This window comes from Pongo abelii, chromosome 5, assembly GCF_028885655.2.
Source record: "Pongo abelii isolate AG06213 chromosome 5, NHGRI_mPonAbe1-v2.0_pri, whole genome shotgun sequence".
Classification (NCBI taxonomy): Eukaryota; Metazoa; Chordata; class Mammalia; order Primates; family Hominidae; genus Pongo; species Pongo abelii.
Genome location: NC_071990.2, coordinates 76372314 through 76393744, shown reverse-complemented (window position 1 = coordinate 76393744; position 21431 = coordinate 76372314). Strand labels below are relative to the sequence as shown.

General features: G+C 40.1%; 1 protein-coding gene and 1 pseudogene across 8 annotated transcripts in view; one reads left to right on the top strand and one right to left on the bottom strand.

Annotated features, from left to right (window-relative positions):
- The window catches only part of MYO6 (myosin VI), a 163186-nt gene that overhangs the window by 126582 nt on the left and 15173 nt on the right, over positions 1 to 21431 (bottom strand). For 2 of the 8 annotated variants that reach the window (XM_054557768.2, XM_063724875.1), the window contains exon 2: positions 17712 to 17826. The exons of the other annotated variants lie outside the window; for them this stretch is intronic. The gene's annotated coding sequence lies outside the window, so the exon portion shown is untranslated. The remainder of the gene's footprint in view (positions 1 to 17711; positions 17827 to 21431) is intronic. 8 annotated transcript variants of the gene reach the window in all.
- Positions 17215 to 17314, top strand: LOC112134021 (U6 spliceosomal RNA; annotated as a pseudogene).

Genomic DNA, 21431 nt, shown 5'->3' with positions numbered 1-21431 from the left:
AAGACCAAAAAACAAAACAAAACAAAAAACTAGGATCCAAAACAACATCAATCACAAAGGAAAAGATGTATAAATTTGACAAATTAAGAACTTGTGTTCTTAATTACTACACTATACTACTTCCTCCAAAAAAATACATTTCAGCATAATTTCCAGCTATTCTTATGACTTTCTTTTTAAATAGGAGAAAGCTTGCTACTCTGTGCTTCCAAAGATTAGCCTGGGAAAAGCTACATATAAAACCAATGTAACTTGTACATTATACTAAATTCATTCCTCTGTTTGCCCAGCAATAGAACAGACAGCAATTAATGTACATCCCTCTCTCTCCCTTCTCCTGAGTTGTAAGAGCCTGGCATACAGTTGATGCTCAATAAAATATCCCTTGAATAAATGACTAGATGAATAAATGATAATCTACATTTACTTAATTAAAAACACTATATAAATCCATATTTGGAGAACAAATGAAAGTGTGCACTGAATACTAAAAGCATAAGGAATTATAAAGTAACTCCTTACATTATCACACTGCCCCCCACCAATTCCAAGGATTAACAAATTAAACCACAAATCGCTTTCAGTTTCTCTCTAACAAAGTTTCAAACTAAAGCTACACCCCTCAATCTTCAGCTGATACTTTATTCCTCAGCTCCACCCTCATCTTTTTCTTTGTCTTTTTTTTTTTATTTTCTTTTTTGAGACGGAGTCTCTGTTGCCCAGGCTGGAGCGCAGTGGTGTGACCTCGGCTCGCTGCAAGCTCCGCCTCCCGGGTTCACGCCATTCTCCTGCCTCAGCCTCCCGAGTAACTGGGACTACAGGCGCCCGCCATCACGCCTGGCTAATTTTGTTTTTGTATTTTTAGTAGAGACGGGGTTTCACCGTGTTAGCCAGGATGGTCTCGATCTCCTGACCTCGTGATCTGCCCGCCTCGGCCTCCCAAAGTGCTGGGATTACAGGCATGAGCCACCGCGCCGGGCAAACTTCCCTTTCACTTTGCTCTTCTCCATACTGCCACATCCTATGGAATGCTGGTTTTCCCCAGCCTGATTCTATTACACTCCTAATTCTGGCTTTCAACTTCACTTCCATTCTCTGTGTCCAATCCTATTTTTTTTTTCAAACTTCCCTCCCAATTCCAAGTCCCTCAAATAAAGTCTCCACCATTCAGGATCTCTCATGCTATTCATATAAAAAGTCATGGCTGGGCGCAGTGGCTCACACCTATAATCCCAGCACTTTGGGAGCCCGAGGTGGGCGGATCATGATGTCAGGAGATGGAGACCATCCTGGCTAACACGGTGAAACCCCGTCGCTACTAAAAATACAAAAAATTAGCCGGGCATAGTGGCATGTGCCTGTGATCCCAGCTACTCGGGAGGCTGAGGCAGGAGAATAACTTGAACCCGGGAGGCACAGTTTGTAGGGAGCGGAGATGGCGCCACCGCACTCCAGCCTGGGCAACAGAGCAAGACTCTATCTCATAAATAAATAAATAATAAATAAAAATAAAAAAGTCCTTCCACCATGATCCCCCTTAAGACAAACTCTGATAAACAAGAACTATATTCAAACTTCTTTCCTCATCCCATCAACTATAAGGCAGAAATCTGACCTCTTCCTAATACACAGCCTTTTTGCTCCCCTCACCTTAAAAAATTCACAAATAAAGGTCATGTAATTATGTTGTGGTCTAGATGATAAATTTCCAACTCTTTCATAATGCCTGCAAACACTAAATGATCATCAAAATGATAGGTGGATCCTAGGCATTAATAGAGGAACCTTGACTTTATTGTCAAAATAATCAATGTTACTGACCTTTTAGACACAGCCCGAGGCCCTTACTAATTATGGTATGTGTCAACATTACTGAGGCAAGTGGGATATTTTAAATGGCAAAAAAAAAAAAAGATATCAAATGCCATCTCAGAGATGGAAACTATCCCTTCTGGAAAATATGTCATTATTAAAATAAAGACCTCTACCCTGTGAGCCATTATCAAAATACCAGGAGAGAAAAAGGGAGAAATGCTGAAAGCCCCACTTAACAAGCCTACTTCAACGTCCTAATTTCCACAAGTTGGGTTACCGGTTCAGTGAACCCAACCATGTGACCCAGGCAATATTTCCCATTCAAAATCAAAACAAGACCTTGTGCCTATAGGCTATTTTCCAAAGGATAGAAAAACTAAAACTTTAGGAGAAAACTAGAGGCACTCTGAGGAAAGAGAGACTAAAAATCTACCTGGGAGGCCAGGCTCGGTGGCTGATACCTGTAATCCCAGAATTTTGGGAGGGCAAGGGAAGAGGATCGCTTGAGCCCAGGAGTTCAAGACCAGCTTGGGCAACATAGCAAGACCCCATCTCTACAAAAAAAAAAATTAAAAATTAGCTGGGCATGATGGTGCATGCCTGTAGTCCCAGCTACTCCAGAGACTGAGGTGGGAGGATCACTTGAGCCTAGGAGATCAAGGCGGCAGTGAGCTGCGATCATGCCACTGCATTCCAGCCTGGGTGACAAAGCAAGACCCTGTCTTCTCAAAAAAAAAAAAAAAAAGCTAACTAGCTAACTGAGGATTATCAAGGACTATCACTTGTTCTTTTGTGAAAAACTAAATTTGCAACAAGTAAATTTCAGAGAGGTCCATCCACAAAGACACTCAGAATCCTTGGCCAGACAGAGAGAATTTGTTTTCAGCTTAAGAGATAGTATGCACAGCAATAATAGATAAAGGGCAAGAAAACAAGGACACATAAACACAGGCTAAAAAGGGAAAAGAGAAAGAAGAGAAAGGAAACTTGAATCTAGAGATGGGATAACAGAGCAAGAATGAAAAGTGTAACAAGCAGAGCAACAAACTGGTTAAGAGAATGGTAAGACATTCAGCACTGAAAACTGAATAGCAGGCAAGGAAGAAATTAGAGATCTGTAATAATCACCGTATGAAATGACTCAAGTATAAACCTTTTTCTTTCCATTTTTCCGTTTAACCAGCTGTAAAGAATGGAAAAAAAAATACATTCATGCTGTCCTGCCCCCTCCAAAAAAAAAAAGAACTAAAAAATTATGTGGAAGCAGCAGCAGTAAGAATCTTCAATATAATAAGGGTAAGAGATGGTATAAGACAGTATAAGGTAAGAATTTGTCTTGGTATAAGAAACCAAGATAAATCCACAAAATCTATGACAATATAAAACTATTTTAAACTGATACACATTAAGGTAATGTGTATAGTAATTGCATTTCAGTCTATCACTAAATTCAAACAAAATCCCCAGCACAAAGTCAGATTCAAAATGCAAAGGAAAATATGTTTTTTGAAATTTTCATTAAGCCAAAGAACTGTGCAACCCATCCCAAAGTTATCTCAATTTCCTGCCCATACTTTATATGACTCACCTCACTAAAATATTTAGAGTAAGGTTACTCAGAAGAATTAGTTTCACTCTGAACTCCAGCACCAGTCCTCATCTGTCCACATGTGGTTTAGGTGACACGCCACTCCCCCTATCCCTTTGTCTTATCTTTTTTTTTTTTTTTTTTTTTTTTGAGACAGAGTCTTGCTCAGTCGCCCAGGCTGGAGTGCAGTAGCGCGATCTCGGCTCACTGAAAGCTCCACCTCCCACGTTCAAGTGATTCTCCTGCCTCAGCCGCCCGAATAGCTGGGACTACAGGTACCCACCACACCCAGCTAATTTTTCTATTTTTAGTAGAGATGGGGTTTCACCATATTGGCCAGGCTGGTCTCTGAACTCCTGCCCTTGTGATCCGCCTGCCTCGGCCTCCCAGTGTGCTGGGATTACAGGCATGAGCCACCCACAGAGCCCCCTTTGTCTTATCTTATCTTGAACAGAAACAGTTTCTCCAAATGACACTGGAGGAAACACATGCAACCTTGAAAACCTGGAAAGCTGAGTTATCCCCAGCAGAGACCAATGTGTCAACTCCATGCTGGAGATGGAGGAACTCAAAAAATATCCCTCTCACTGTTACAGAATGGGTCAAATTCTCCAAGGGTATCCTCTACACATAGCATATCTGCGGTGCACAAAGGCCTCTGAAGAGTCACCATTCCATGCACACAATTTGTACTCCTGCCAGAAAGACCTCTCCTCTATTCTTCCTGTATTGCATTTCTACTCTCTGCTTCAAAAATTAAGCAAATCTCTCCTCCTCCCCAAAGTCATTCACTCTAACCCTTCTCAAGATTAGGTACCCCTTTCTATGAACCTACTTTTAACTTTACATAGTGTTAGTCTCTCTCTGCTTTGTTTTCTACTTTATTGTCAAAATAATCAATTTTACTGACCTTTTAGACGCCCAAGGCCCAATTTTGTTATTAAATTTTAATCTCGGCTGGGCACGGTGGCTTATGCCTGTAATCCCAGCACTTCGGGAGGCTGAGGTGGGCAGATCACTTGAGGTCAGAAGTTTGAGACTGACCTGGCCAACACGGTGAAACCCTGTGTCTACTAAAAACACAAAAATTAGCCGGGCGTGGTGGTGTGCACCTATAGTCCCAGCTACTCTACTCAGGAGACTGGGGCAGGAGAATCACTTGAACCTGGGAGGCGGAGGTTGCAGTGAGCCGAGATCAAGCCACGGCACTCCAGCCTGGGTGACAGAGCAAGACTCTATCTCAAAAAAAAAAAAAAAAAAAAAAAAAGTTTAATCTCTCCTTAGAGTTTAAGGACCAGAATTACATACTGCTTATTCATAAGCAGCCAGTATCTAACATAGTATATCATATATAGGGAATTATTAAATATTTGTTGATTGAAGGGATGAGAAGTAAATGCCCTCTTCAACCCAAATGGCTAAACACAGCTCTATGTTCAGTTAAAACCTGTAACAAAGTTTCAGAGAAGATTAAAGTTTCTGGAGGAACAGATGTATATCAGTATTAGTTTATCTTCACAAAACTTCAAATCCAGCATATACCTTACGTTGTCTCTATAAAGAACAAAAAAATTAATATTAAGTAACATTTTCACATCACATATTTATTTATTTTATTTATTTTTGAGATAGAGTCTCGCTCTGTCACCCAGGCTGGAGTGCAGTGGCACAATCTCGACTCACTGCAATCTCCGCCTCCTGGGTTACAGTGATTCTTCTGCCTCAGCCTCCCAAGTAGCTGGGATTACAGGTGTGCACCACCACACCCAGCTAATTTTTGTATTTTTTAGTAGAGACAGGGTTTTGCCATGTTGGCCAGGCTGGTCTCGAACTCCCAACTTCAGATGATCTGCCCCCGTCAGCCTCCCAAAATGCTGGGATTACAGGCATGAGCCACTGCGCCTGGCCACATCACATATTTAAAGTGTGCTGATTTAACAATGATCTTTGCCACTATCCAATTTTTTTTTCTAGACCTCCAGCCCCCATTACCCAATTATTTTGCAACAGGTAGATTTCAAAGAGGTCCATGAAGACAGTCAGAACTCAGAATCCTTGGCCAGACAGAGAGAATTTGTTTTCAGCTTAAGAGATAGTACGTACAGCAGTAAGACATGGAGCAAGAAAATAAGGACACATAAAAACAGGCTTAAAAGGGAAAGAAAGAAGAAAAAGGAAACTTGAATCTAGAGATGGGATAACAGCAAGAATGAAAAGTGTAACAAGCTACAGCAACAAACTGGTTAAGAAAAAGGTAAGTCATTTAGCACTGTAAACTAAACGAATAGCAGGCAAGGGAGAAATGAGAGATCTGTAATATTACCATATGAAATGACTAAAGCATAAAACCTTTTTCTTTCTACTTTTCTTTTTAAACAGCCATAGAAAAAGAATTTAAAAAAAGAAAACACTAAGGTTAATGAACACAATACATAGTTCCTAAAGTGAAAATGACACATTACAATAAAGTATCAAAAATGAAAGACAACTCAGTCAATTAAAACAAATATGCTGTCTCAAAATGCATTTTTTTAAAACAACAGTTTTTATTAAGAATTTTTTTTTTCAGACGGAATCTCACTCTGTCACCCAGGCTGGAGTGCAGTGGCACAATCTTGGCTCACTACAACTTCCACCTCCTGGGTTCAAGCGATTCTCCTGCCTCAGCCTCCCAAGTAGTTGGGACCACAGGCACTCGCCACCACGCCTGGCTAATTGTTGAATTTTTAATGGAGATGGGGTTTCACCATGTTGGCCAGGCTGTTCTCAAACTCCTGACCTCAGGTAATCTGACCACCTCGGCATCCCAAAGTGCTGGGATTATAGGTGTGAGCCACTGCACCCGGCCTCATTTTTTATTAAGAATTTACACCAGGCACAGTGGCATGTGCCTGTAATCCCAGCACTTTGGGAGGCCAAGATGGAAGGATCACTTGAGGTCATGAGCTGGAAACCAGACTGAACAATGTAGCCAAACCCTATCTCTTTTTTTTTTTCCTTTTTGGAGACAAAGTCTCACTCTGTCATCCAGCCTGGAATGCACTGGCGGGATCATGGTTCACTGCAGCCTCAACCTCCTGGGCTCAAGCAATCTTCCCATTTCGGCCTCCCAAGCAGCTAGGACTACAGGCATGCGCCATCATACCCGGCTGATTTTTTTATTTGTTTTTTTGTAGAGACAGGATTTATGTTGCCCAGGCTGGTCTGAACTCCTGGGCTCAAAGGATCCTCCTATCTCAGCCTCTCAAAATACTGGGATTACAGGTGTGTGCCACCGCAGCTGGCCTCTATTTTTTTTTTTAAGTATTTAAAAAAAGAAAAAAAAGAATTTCATTAGCAAACAAACTCAAATGGCAACAGAAGTAATTAGGAGAATAATTAGCTTATATTCTGATTCACTTTCAATGCCTTTTTTTCTCTTCGGGGAATCAGAAAAAGGCAGAAAAAAATTTTTTTTTTTTTTTTTTTTTTGAGACGGAGTCTCGCTCTATCGCCCAGGCTGGAGTGCAGTGGCGCTAACTGGGCTCAATGTAAGCTTCGCCTCCCAGGTTCAAGCCATTCTCCCGCCTCAGCCTCCTGAGTAGCTGGGACTACAGGCGCCCACCATCACACTCAGCTGATTTTTTTTGTATGTTTTAGTAGACACGGGGTTTCACCATGTTAGCCAGGATGATCTCAATCTCCTGACCTCATGATCCGCCTGCCTCGGCCTCCCAAAGTGCTGGGATTACAGGTGTGAGCCACCGTGCCCGGCCAGAAATTTTTTTAGAACTATTTATTTTACTTATATTCACTAAGCCAATACAAGACATATAAACAAAATACCATAAAGCAATTAAACAAAACTGTTGACTTACTGCAAAATTCTTAAGAAACCATAAAATACAGAAAACAATATACTATATTCACTAGGTGTGATGATGCACGTCTGCAATCCAGCTACTCAGGAGGGTGTAACAGGATGATCACTCAAGCCCAGGAGTTTAAGATCAGCTTGGGCAATATAGCAAGACTCTGTTTCAATTTTTAAATTAAAAAAAAAAACATATTGTACAATATTTGTCAGGTGTCTTATACCTTGGCCATTATAAGTAATTAACAATCAAAATATCCATTTCTCTACATCAGAATATAATATGGTGTCTTGATTCTATGCTGTATTAAACAAACTGTGTTTTTTCAAGTTTGAAACTATCTCCCACGGTCTTGGCCTTCAAATAATTTCATTCTGGAAACTGAAGAACAAAGAATACTTTTTTCTTTGTATTATAAGTCAAACAAAGCTAAACTAAAATGAACTGGGGGCAGGGAATAAGTGTTTCTTCATATAAAATCACAAACTTGGCTGGGTGCAGTGGTTCATGCCTGTAATTCTAGCACTTTGGGAGGCCACAGGGTGCAGACAGATTGAGCCCAAAAGTTTGAGACCAGCCTGGGCAACACAGCGAAACCTTGTCTCCACAAAAAAAACATATATACAAAAATTAGCTGGGTGTGGTGGCGCGCACCTGTAGTCCCAGCTACTGGGGAGACTGAGGTGCCAGGATCATCTGAGCCCAGGAAGTCAAAGTTGCAGTGAACTGAAATTGTGCCACTGCACTCTAGCCCAGGTGACACAGTGAGACCCTGTTTCAAAAAAAAAAAAAAAAAGAAAAGAGAAAGAAATCACAAACTCAACTGTTTAAAAAAATCTTTTAAACCCAAAGTCTGTGTTTCAAACAGCCAGCCACATTTGTGTAAATAATTATGCCAGAAAACCGTATTTTATCCATCTTTATCACTTGAGCTTGGGAGTACTAGGCCCTGAAGACACAAGCGTAAATTCTGATATGTACCCTTAAGAAAGATATTAATACATTTAACAATGAGATACTTTTCTCATCCATCACAGTTATGAAAATTAAAAACCTGTCACATTGAGTTGTTCTCACTTCGAGACTATAAACTGGTAAATCCTCTGAACCAGTATTTCTTGGTACACACCAAGGATATCTGCTGAAGCACTGTTAAGAGAGGAAAAACCACAAACCATCTGAATGCCTATCGATTAAAAAAATGGTTTCGTAAACTATGCTGTATCTGGACAGAGAGTCGTGCAATAATTTTTTAAAGTAAGGTGGATGTTTATCTTCCAACATGAACTATTGTTACATAAAAAAATAGAATTGTAAAACATTTTGTGGAGTACAAGATCTTTCATGTTAAAAAAATAAACAAATAAACAAAAAACACATACAAGGCCAGGCACAGTGGCTCAGACCTATAGTTTCAGCACTTTGGGAGGCCAAGATGGGAGCATTGCTTGAGGCCAGGAATTTGAGACCAGCCTGGGAAGCACAGCAAGACCCCATCTCTACCAAAACACACACACACACACACACACACACAAACTGCGCATTTCTACAAGACTAAAAATGTACGTAATAGTAAAAGACAGACATATGCACACCAAATGATAGTAGTGCTTAGTTTCTAAATAGAGAAGAGCAACCAGGTGGTGGCCTAGGGGAATGCCAACCACTGTATTATTTTGATTTCTGGTTGGCAAAAGGATGCATTCACTTTTTAGCTGATTAACTTAAAATGAACATAATGTAAACAGATGTTATTCAAAAAGATTTATGGGGCTTTAACCCTTTCTAACCATTGCTGCTAATATTCTTTTTTAAAAAATAGTATTATAAATTCCCTGGCTCATTAAGTCCTTGACTAGCCCAATCTTACCACCTCTGAGAAATTTTATGTTGATGGGATGGCCTAGAATTTATATTTGGAGAAAACAATATTTAAAAGAAGTGACAATATATTCACAGTGCACAGGATAAAATTATTTGTTGAATAGACATTTATGGAGCATCTATTATAACAGGGAAAAGTACTAGGCCCTGAAGACACAAGAATAAAATCAAGCATTTACAACTTACAAAAGGAGAAAGACAAGTACACCACAATGTACAGCAATATTTATAGTACTGACATAAAGTAGTCCTAGAAATGGTGTTCGGGGGAGCAGTGAAAGACAAGGACCAGGACACAGGAACTCTATTTTGAACGGAGTATTAAAAGATGGGTAGGATAAAATCTTAAAGAAATGATACGCTACACATTCCATGAAAACAAAACGAAAAACACCAGTGTGCTCTGCCTATCAGGATTCAAGCTACCTTGTAAATATCACTAATTACTCATATTAGGAACAGACTAGTCAACTCCATTAAAAAGCCACTTTCCATCCTGCATAATGGTAGCGCTACGGATTTGTGACTCAGACCATATTCCCTCAAACCAATGCATTACTAAACTTTAACTAGACATCAGAATTGTTAAACAATAACAAAATAAAATTGAACAACTGAATAAAGCTGAAGCCCTGAGCAGCCTAACTGGAAAAGGAGAAGACCCTTTTATAGGTCATATACACCTCCTGACCTGTATCTGGCAATCTGCTCCCCAACTGTCAACAGATAAGCAGCACAGCCCTCAAGGTTGGAGACTGATCTTTGGTAAAGCAGGCATCCACCCCAGATGCTGCTGTCTCCCATACACAGCCCTCAGAGCCAAGGGAGGCCTGGTACCTGAGAAGTTTATTTCCAATTTGGACAGTTGCCAATGCGTCTCATTTGAAGCATCCAGAGACAAGGGCCAGCCCAACCCCCAGTGCCAGGAGCCAAGGCAGCATTATCTTCTGTATAAGTTCCTGACCCAGAGGTGACCTGCACAATTTCTTCTGTGCCTGCTATGGAAGAATTTGCTCAGCTCGGCTATTATGCAGACTCTAACCTTACCAGTGGCAACATGGCAACCACAAATCCCAAGTCCCGGGACAATTATACTTAATGGAGAGAACTCACTGTACTATTGGGACTACTGGCACTGCAAAAACGGCACCTTCTTTACAATGTATAAATGATAATATCAAAGGATAATCTTGTATACATAAAATAATTTCTCACCGGGCGTGGTGGCTCACACCTGAAATCCCAACACTTTGGGAGGCTGAGGCGGGCAGATCACCTGAGGTCAGGAGTTCGAGACCACCCTAGCCAACATGGTGAAACCCCATCTCTACTAAACATACAAAAATTAGCCAGGTGTGGTGGCATGTGCCTGCAATCCCAGCTACTCGGGAGGCTGAGGCAGGAGACTCGCTTGAACCTGGGAGACAAGAGGTTGCAGTGAGCCGAGATCGTGCCATTGCACTCCAGCCTGGGTGACAAAGTGAGACTCCGTCAAAAAAAAAAAAATAGTAATAATAATAATAAATTTCTCAATAAACTCCCCCAGTTTTAAGCACCACTTCATAAAAGTGGGGGGAAGGGATTAAAATTAAAGCTAAGGGGAAGACTTCAATTCCTTGATTTTCCTCTTTAAGGAAAATCTCTAACAAATATACCATAAAATTTTAACTATTATTTAAGAAGCTACTTTTTTAAAGGTAAGAAGACAATTGTTACATGAAAAGTAAAAACACCCATGTTGCTTTAATGTATTTCAATATTTAAAGGGCTAAATGGTCACATAAAACATTAAATTGCATTCATTCTCTAATGGTAGCAAAAAAGATCCAAAGGAAAGTAAATGAATATCAGCAATTTAGTTGTAGAAAGACACAGAAATGCATGAAAAGAACATGTCAAAAGTAAAGATAACTTTATTCAAACTACTGGATTATGGGTCTATCAATTATTTAAATTTATACAGGGCTATAATTAATAAAAATCATTAATCCTATTTGGTACAAAAATATTAACTATCATGCTGTTAAATTATATTCACCTAGAAAAATAAATATATACCATTTTATTATGTAAAAATAAGTTCATTACATTTTATTATGTAAAAAAGCATTTATATTACCTGTTATATTTAACATCTCAAAAAACTATTTGCTTTGGACTATGAACGAACATTCATTTACATAATTCATCAAGCAGTTATTAAGTGGGGCTATAGCAAGGTGTTACAGTAGTATCATTATGATAATTACTCTTCTTGATACAGCAGCATTAGTCAGAGAAACAACAACCATAAATTCCAGGTCTAGAAATGAAATTTCCCAGTCACCTTATAAAGATGAAAATGCATTTAATTTTTAAGGCCTTCTAAAAATCTAGTGATTATCTCTATCTAATAGAAATATCAAAGATTCTTATTCACTTCATTTTGGTTTTGTGGATTTTCCACAATGAACAAATAAGTTGATTTTGTAGTTTGGGAAGGGTGAATTTTTAAAGAGGCCTGATTAGTTCACAGAGGTATTCCGTCACCCATCCTAATGTTTTGCCACCATCTTACACTGCTATTTCTCACATCTTTCCTCTCTAATATGGTTTCATAGCACCCACAGAACTTCTCCACTGAAGCATAACCATATGATAAAAGGTTGTTTAATGTCCACCTCCCTACTGGAATATAAGCTTGATGATGGTGGAACTGTGTCTGTACTGCTCACAAATCCATCTCTCAATCCTGGCATTGTGACTCTACATAGCAGGCAAACAACTCTCAATGAATAAACTAACAAACCAGTCTAAAATCCCTCAGAGTGCAGCTGAAGATCAAGCCTTCTACTGTTTTCACCAAAAAATACTGATTGATACATAATCACTACCTTCTGCATTTGAAACATGTCTGAATCACCTCGTTAGTCTTATTTCTTTCAAGGTAATCAATCCCAGTTTCCTAAAATTTTCTCTAACTTGTGTGGCTGTCATTCCGAACCTTAGTTTCTCCACAGTGGTTCAGCTGCAGAGTAGAGTGTTAAGTCAAACATTCCACTTTTTATTTACCACTGATCATAATTGGATACTCATTATTTTATATAAAATTTGGAGAAACTCAATCAAGTGTTAAAAATATCCTCACATGTAAGCAGCCTGCCCTACCAGAATATGAAATTTCAAACTGGGAAGAATCTGTTTCATTCTCACCACTCATGTTTATCACTAGCATAGTATTTGCACCAACTATATTATTTCACTTCCAATGGATTCTATGTCACAATTATGACAATTACTTCATCTTTTTTTGACTATCAAAAACACATATAGATAAACCTATAGTCACTTTCCTACCTCACAGAATCAATTTAAACATTTCCTGAAAAGTCAAGTAAATACACTTAAAAATCCAATTATCTGAACAGGATAATTGAACAATATGCTTTAATAATAAGTATATTTACTAAAATTATAAAGATCACCAACACAGTTCAAATACTATCTCAAAACTTCAGCACTTCATTGAAGGGTCCAATATTATCTCCATCCTACAGAAAATCAAGATGACTTAACGCCTACCTGACAGAAAAATACAACACAATAGGTATAAAATTCCTCAACACTCTGCCTCTCCAACTGAAAACACATCGGTAACTTCATCCATCTATACCCGAAGGTGAACCAAAACTCTTTTCAGAGCTGACTTCTCCACATGTGTTCTTAGTCCCGTCTGTTCTCAACCCTTGTAGTATCTGGATGCTCAATACTGTCTGAACTGCTTTTAGTCATTTCCTCATCACTATTTCTTTTTGTCAGTAAGGTTAGTAAAACAATGATTCCTAATGTAAAATGTTTCCTTTACATTAAAACCTAAACAAGCGCTCAAAATGGAGAGTTTTCTAATTGAACTACGAAGAAAGTTTATCTAAATTAGGCTATTCAGACTTACAAAATTATCTATGTGAATGAGAAGGCTTTAAACTGTGCAACGGGGGTGGGGGATAGTGTATGAGTGTGTATACTCACATCAATGATCAAATGGCCTACCTACATCTCCGAACACAGAATGTAAACAAAGCAATTTAGGTAAGACATGAAGAATCTTTGTGACAAACAGGAGACAAACAGAGGTTACAGAAACTTCATCTCAGAAGCTCATTAAAATAAGGATAAAACAAGTGAGTGACCTGTTTAGAGTGGTTTAGATACGGTAGGCCAGAAACAGAAAAGTAGACTCAATAGTATTAGTTTCAACAGAATTAATTTCTACTTTCAAATTTTGTATCAAGTGTACCATTTTAATAATTTTAAATAATTCTTAAGTCTCTATCCCAGAGAGTGTTCTACTTTTTTAACTCCTCCACAAGATATCATACATTTTAAAAATTAGTACACAAAAACTAAATTTTTAAAACATTCTGGTTACCAAGAGTTTCTTCAACACCTGACAAGAAAGTTTTACTTACAAAGATTTAATTTTTAAAAAAGATAAGTGAACTGCAGATGGGAACTACCTGGGGATCTTTGAAAAGGTACTGGCAAATACCACCCTCCAAGATATGGGACTTAATAGTTTAAGCTGTAACACAGGTATCTCAACCCTAGAATTCTATTGACTTCTCACTGTATCAAATGTGAATTCTATTGTTTTCCTGTAAATAATTATTCAGAAAGTCAACCTCAATCTCATTTATACTGCAAACAGGAGTAAGGGAAAGATTTCATCATACTGTCTTATAAAATTCAGGAGGATTCTTAATTGTTTAGGATCTATCTCTGTGTAGCTGATTTTTTCTCTCTAAACTCTATTTACAGAGAAATACATTTAGCATCTGATATCTAAATATAGTTACTGCAGTTTTGATGAGGAACAACTACAGATAAATGTACCTTGAGTTAAAACACGTATTCACTCTTTTCCTTTTGTTTATTAATTAAACTCCTGGGAGTTATACACACAATTTAGTGGAGGCCACTAAAAAAGCCCTTTGAAGAATCCTTTTTATTAAGAAAATTTCTGGGCTGGATGCAGTGGCTGGCGCCTGTAGTTCCAGCATTTTGGGAGGCCAAGGCAGGCAGATCACTTGAGCTTAGGAGTTTGAGACAAGCCTGGACAATATGATGAAACCCTGTCTCTACAAAAAATACAAAAATTAGCCGGGCACGGTGGCATGAGCCTCTAGTCCCAGCTACTTGGGGGCTCAGGCGGGAGGATCACTTGAGCCCAGGAGGTCAAGGCTGCAGTGAACTGTGTTTGCATCACTGCACTCCAGCCTAAGGAACAAAGTGAGATCATCTCAGAGAAAAAAAAAAGTACTGTTATCTTATAGCTTAAATATCTGTCTTGGGGTAAGCTATCAATACTATCCTCGTCAACAACACCAAAATATTTATACTGTTATCCATCAAGATTCAACTAAATTGCCAATGTGACATCAAATAATCAGGAAAGATAAATCAGTTAAAAGACATCTGGCTTTCAATTACACAAACAATGGTCATTGGAAAATGCCTTTAAAACTAAAGGAGGCCACGGGCACTGGCTCACACCTGTAATCCCAGCACTTTGGGAGGCCACGGCTGGTGGATCACCTGAGGTTGGGAGTTCAAGACCAGACTATTTAACATGGCAAAGCCCCATGTCTACTAAAAATACGAAAATTAGCCAGGCATGGTGGTGCAAGCCTGTAATCCCGGCTACTCGGGAGGCTGAGGCAAAAGAATCGCTTCAACCCGGGAGGCGGAGGTTGCAATAAGCCAAGATCATGCCACTGCACTCCAGCCTGGGCAACAGAGTGAGACTCTGTCTCAAAATGAACAAACAAACCTAAAGGGGGTTAGTTTAGAAGTTTCAATACCACATAACAGAGCAACAAACACTCTATATAATAAACAACATGAGAACATTACTTCTGGCTGTTTTCAACTAGGTATCTCATTACAGAATTTCTATCTTTATAACAATCTCTCTGTGTTGGTCTGTTTTTACGTTGCTATGAAGGAATACCTGACACAGGCTAACTTTTAAGAAAAGAGTTTCAACTGCTTCACAGTCCTGCAGGCTGTATAAGCAGGGCTGCAGCATCTGCTTGTGGAAAGGACCTCATGAAGCTTACAATCATAGTGCAAGGCAAAGGGAGAGTGGATGGTGTTACATGGCAAGAGCAGAAGCAAGAAGATGAAGCAAGGGAAGCCCTCACAGAGAAATCTACTAGGATAGTGCGGAAGGGAAATATGGGGTCAGAGCCCCAACACAGAGTCCCCACCAGGGCACCGCCTAGTGGAGCTGTGAGAAGGGGGCCACTGCCCTCCAGAAGTGAGAATGATAGAGCCACCAGCAGTTTGCATCCTGAACCTGGAAAAGCCACAGGCACTCAACTCTATTCTTTTTTTTTTTCTTTGAGACAGAGTCTCACTGTGTAGCCCAGGCCAGAGTGCAATGGCACGATCTCAGCTCACCGAAACCTCTGCCTCCCAGGTTCAAGCTATTCTCCTGCCTCAGCCTCCCAAGTAGCTGGGATTACAGGCGCATGCCACCATGCCCGGCTAATTTTTCGTATTTTTAGTAGAGACGGGTTTCACCGTGTTAGCCAGCATGGTCTCGATCTCCTGACCTGGTGATCCACCCACCTTGGCCTCCCAAAGTGCTGGGATTACAGACATGAGCCACTATGCCCAGCCCACTCAATTCTATTCTTGAGAGCAGCAGAGGGAGTGGAGCTGCCCGAGACCTTGGTAGCCCACGACTTGCACCAGTGTGCCCTGCATGTGGAACACAGAGTCAAAGGAGATTATTTTAAAGCTTTAAGATTTAATGACTGCCTTGTTGGGTTTCAGGGGCCTGTAACCCCTTTCTTTTAGCCAATTCCTCCCTTTTGGAATGGGAATGCTTACCCAATGCCTGTACCCTCACTGTATCTTGGAAGTAAATAACTTGTTTTGATTTTACAGGCTCGTGGGTGGAAGGAGATGAGTCTCAGATGAGACTTAGGACTTTGGTCTTGCTGGAATGAGTTAAGACTTTGAGGGACTTTTGGGAAGGGATGATTGTATTTTACGACATGAAAAGAACATGAGATTTGGTGGAAAGATATGGTTTGGACATTTGCTCCCTCCAAATCTCATGTTGAAATGTGGCCTCCAACGTTAGAGATGGGATCTGATGGGAGGTGTTTCAGGCATGCAGGCAGATCCCTCATGAATGGCTTGGTGCCACCCCCACAAATGAGTGAGTGCTCGCTCTGAGTTCACAAGAAATCTGGTTGTTTAAAAGAGTGTGGCACTTCCCTCCTTTTTCTCTTGCTGCCACTCTCACCATGTGACAACAACCTCTCTCCCTTTGCCTTTCACTATGACTGTAAGCTTCCTGAGGCCCTCACCAGAAGCAGATGCTGGTACCATGCTTCTACATCCTGCAGAACCCTGTGCCAATTAAACCTCTTTTCTTTATAAATTATTCAGTCTCAGGCATTCCTTTATAGCAACGCAAAACCAGACTAATACATTCTCTATGGCAAAATAGTTCATATATAGTTCGTATATTTTACAGCAATAATTTGCTACTCCCTTTACTTATTCCCAAACTCACTATCCCTTGAAGGCATTAAAATGAATTATTGGCCAGGCACAGTGGCTCACACCTGTAATCCCAGCACTTTGGGAGTCAGAGGCTGGTGGATCACTTGAGGTCAGGAGTTTGAGACCAGCCTGGCCAACATGGTGAAACCCCATCTCTACTAAAAATACAAAATATTAGCCAGCCATAGTGGCAGGCACCTGTAGTCCCAGCTACTCGGGAGGCTGAGGCAGGAGAATCACATGAGCCCAGGAAGCGGAGGTTGCAGTGAGCCAAGATTACACCACTGCACTCCAGCCTGGGTGACAGAGCGAGACTCCATCTCATAAAATAAAATAAAATAAAATGAATTATTTACACTTGGAGGAAAACTCTTTTGTGAAATTTTTTAAAATCTTGTATTTAAATTCAGGTGCAAAATAGATCAGATTATTAACATCCAAATATTCTAAAACTACAGGTAAAAAAGTTATTTATGCATTCTGCAATAGATACAGCCATAAAAACACTGAGAGGTGCTCACTTTGGCAGCACATATACTAAAATTGGAAGGACTCAAAGAAGATCACCATAGCTCCTGGGCAAATGCAAACTGGCGAAATGTTTCAGTTTCTTTTTTATTATTGCAGACACAATGGGCAGCTCTTCCAACATGTAATCCCAGCTACTTAGGAGGCTGAGGCAGGAGAATCACTTGATACCCGGAGTTAAGACCAACCTGGGCAACAAACCTTATTTCATTATTTTTAAAAATGGTGAAAGTGTTTTGGGAGGCAAAATATAATTTCTGTAGTAAATTCATTTTTTTAAATGCAAGAAATTTCCACCAATTTAATTGTTTAAGAATAGAATTTGTGGCCGGGGCAATGGCTCACACCTGAAGTCCCAGCACTTTCGGAGGCCAAGGCAAGCAGATGGCTTGAGCTCAGAAGTTAAGAGACCAGCCTGAGCAACATGGCAAAAGCCCGACTACAAAAATACAAAAAAATTAGCCGGGTGTGGTGGTGCGCACCTGTAGTCTCAGTTACTCAGATGGTGAGGTGGGAGGATCGCTTAAGCCCGGAAGACAGAGACTGCAATGAGCTGAGATCATGCCACCGCATTCCAGCCTGGGCAACAGTGAGACTCTGCCTCAAAAAAAAAAAAAAAAAAAGGAATTTGTAAATCATGTATATTTATGAACCATATACCATTTATAACTATTATAGTTTCTCATTTACATCACTTTAAATGAAACATTTTTAATTTTACATTCATTCTTATTATTTATTTATATGTATTATTATTCAGAATGTAAAAGCTTCAGTGTCTCACTTAAAGACAGGAATGCAACACTCAAGAATAAATTGAGGGCCAGGCATAGTGGCTCACGGCTGTAATCCCAACACTCCGGGAGGCTGAGACGGGCAGATCACTTGAGGCCAGGAGTTCGAGATCAGCCTAGTCAACATGGTAAAACTCGTCTCTACTAAAAATACAAAATACTAGCTGGGCATGGTGGTGCACGCCTGTAATCTCATCTACTCAGGTGGCTGAGGCAGGAGAATCACTTGAACCTGGGAGGCAAAGGTGGCAGTGAGCCAAGATTGTGCCACTGCACTCCAGCCTTGGCGACAGAGGAAGACTCCATCACAAAAAAAAAAAAAAAAAAGAATGAATTGAGGAAGATGACACAAAAAAAATAAAAATACTGCAGCCAGCACAAATGTCTGTGAGGATGCTACAAACTGATCCAGCTCCTGTGGGTATGGGACAAGAACTTTTTATTTCAAATTTTCAAATTATTGTGATGCCACTAATGATGTATAGAAGGTAAAATGAACAGCAAATTCAGAGGAGAACATAGGTAAGCCCGGAATCTAATCCAATATATGTGTACATATATTTAAAATATTTTTGCATTGCTTTAACATACACTGACTAAAAAACATACAATAACACATAAATTGAAAGAAGACTGTCCTTTATTTGGAACTTTACCAAAAGATGTTCATCCTGCTGGAAAAATCACATTATAGAGCAATGCTAATAAAGATATTTGAGTCACCAATTATAATATTTGCATATTAGTCTAATTTACAGCTGCTGCATTCATGATTATTCTACATGTAGATGTTAGTAGCATCTGACTACTTTATTCTGCCTTGTAGTAAAGGACTGCCTGCACCTTCACAAACTGAAATAAACAGTATATTTAATGTAATTACTGTAATTAATTAATAATTTAATAACTTTCCTCTGTTAGAATACTGTATTAATTTTTAAATGTATATATCTGTATATGTATATATATAAAATATACACACACACACATATGTGTAGGTTATACTGTCTACTAGTTTTTTTCTTTTTTTCTTTTTTTTTTGAGACAGAGTCTAGCTCTTTTGCCCACGCTGGAGCGCAATGGTGTAGTCTCTGCTCACTGCAACCTCCACCTCCTGGGTTCAAGCGATTCTCCTGCCTCAGCCTCCCACGTAGCTGGGATTACAGGCACCTGCAACCCCGCCCAGCTAACTTTTGTATTCTTAGTAGAGACGGGGTTTCGCCATGTTGGCCAGGATAGTCTCGAACTCCTGGCCTCAAGTGATCTGCCTGCCTCGGCCTTCAAAAGTGCTGGGATTACAGGTATGAGCCACCATACCCAGCCTGCTTTTTTCTTTGAGACAGGGTCTCACTCTGTTGCCTAGGCTGAAGTTCAGTGGTGCAATTATATCACACTGCCATCTCAAACTCCCAGGCTCAAGCAATCCTCCCACTTCAGCCTCCAAAATAGCTGGAACTACAGGCACACACTACCACGCCCAGCTAACCTTTTTTTTATTCTTAGTAGAGAGGAGGTTTTGCTATGTTGTCCAGACTGGTCTTAAACTCCTGGGCTCAAACGATCCTCCCACCTCAGCCTCCCAAAGTGCTGCATTACTGGCATAATTCACTGAGCCTAGCCTTTTCTTTTTTTTGAAGTTCTTGTTGTATCGCTCAGTGCAGTGGCATGATCATAGTTCACTGCAGCCTCAAACTCCTGAGTTCAAGTGATCCTCCCACTTCAGCCTCCTGAGTAGGTGGGACTAGATGCATGTGCCATCACTTCTGGTAATTTTTTTTTTTTAAGAGGTGAAACAAATAGATGAAACTTGATTCTAGAGCACTGGGTAAGAGTTCAGAAATTTCTTCCCTAAAGAATTTTATTACATTATAGCACAAAAAGAAATGTTTATTTTTGGCCAGATGCAGTGGCTCATGCCTGTAATCCCAACACTTTGGGAGGCTGAGGCAGGTAGCTCACTTGAGGTCAGGAATTCAAGACCAGTCTGGTCAACATGGTGAAACCCCATCTCTACCAAAAATACAAAAATTAGCCAGGCGTGGTAGTGTGCACCTGTAGTCCCAGCTACTTGGGAGGCTGAGGCTCGAGAATCGCTTGGACCCAGGAGGTGGAGGTTGCAGTGAGCTGAGATTGCACCACTGCACTCCAGCCTGGGTGACAGAGCGAGACTCTGTCTCAAAAAAAAAAAAAAAAAAAAGCTTTTTTTTTTAGTCATAGCCTTATACGTGAAATTACCTCTAAATATTTTAACTGCACAATACTGACAGGAAAAACGAACTCCAAACTAAGAGATTTATGAATTATCTTTCAGTTCTGCCAGTGGTTAGCTATCTGACCTTCAAGTCTCTCTTTTTTTTTTTTTTTTTGAGACGGAGTCTAGTTCTGTCGCCCAGGCTGGAGTGCAGTGGCATGATCTCGGCTCACTGCAAGCTCCACCTCCTGGATTCGGGCCATTCTCCTGCCTCAGCCTCCCGAGTAGCTGGGACTATAGGTGCCTGCCACCACGCCCGGCTAATTTTTTGTATTTTTAGTAAAGACGGGGTTTTACCATGTTGGCCAGGCTGGTCTTGAACTCCTGGCCTCAAGTGATCTGCCTGCCTCAGCCTCTCAAAGTGCCTGGCCTGGATCAAATCATTTTTAAATTTCTAATACAGTGAATATCAATAGATATAATCCACATAAACAAAATATGCAGTCTTCAGTAATTTTTAAGTGTGTAAAAGAGTCCTGAGACCTGAGATCCACTGATCAAAAACCTTACAAAGCCTCTCGCTAGGCAGTTTATACCCTCTAGTAATTCACAATCTAGTTAGAGTAGACAAGAATGAAGGAAGATACACATACATTACATAACCTTTGATGTACATTATAATACCAGTATAATTCCAAATAGTAAATTTGGGGTGGCTACTTTCAAAGATTTAATTCAAGCAGGTAGTGAAAGATGGGTAAGAATGACTAAAGAAAAGTGCACTCCAGAAGAAGGGTTTGTTTGAACAAGACTAAGGAGAAAGGAGAATGGGGACACGTTTGGGGAAGAGGCCAACGGGGCTAGAGCAAAGGAGAATGGCAGAGGTGTGATGAGTGCTATAGTGAAAAAGTGGGGCAAGATCAGGTCAAAAAGGATTTTGAATCACACAGTAAGAGTTTAGAGACCAGGCATGGTGGCCCGCATCCATAATCCCAGCACTTTGGGAAGCTGAGGTGGAGGATCACTTGAGCCAAGGAGTTCGAGGCTGCCATGATCTATAATGGTAAGAATGCAGTCCAGCCTGGATGAGAGTGAGACTCTATCTCTAAAAAACAAAAAAAGAAATAGATGAAGAGGTTGGAAAAGAATAATGCTCTAAATGAGGCCACTGGGTCTATTAATTAGGTTACAGAGTAGTCACTGTTGAGTGTTTAGGG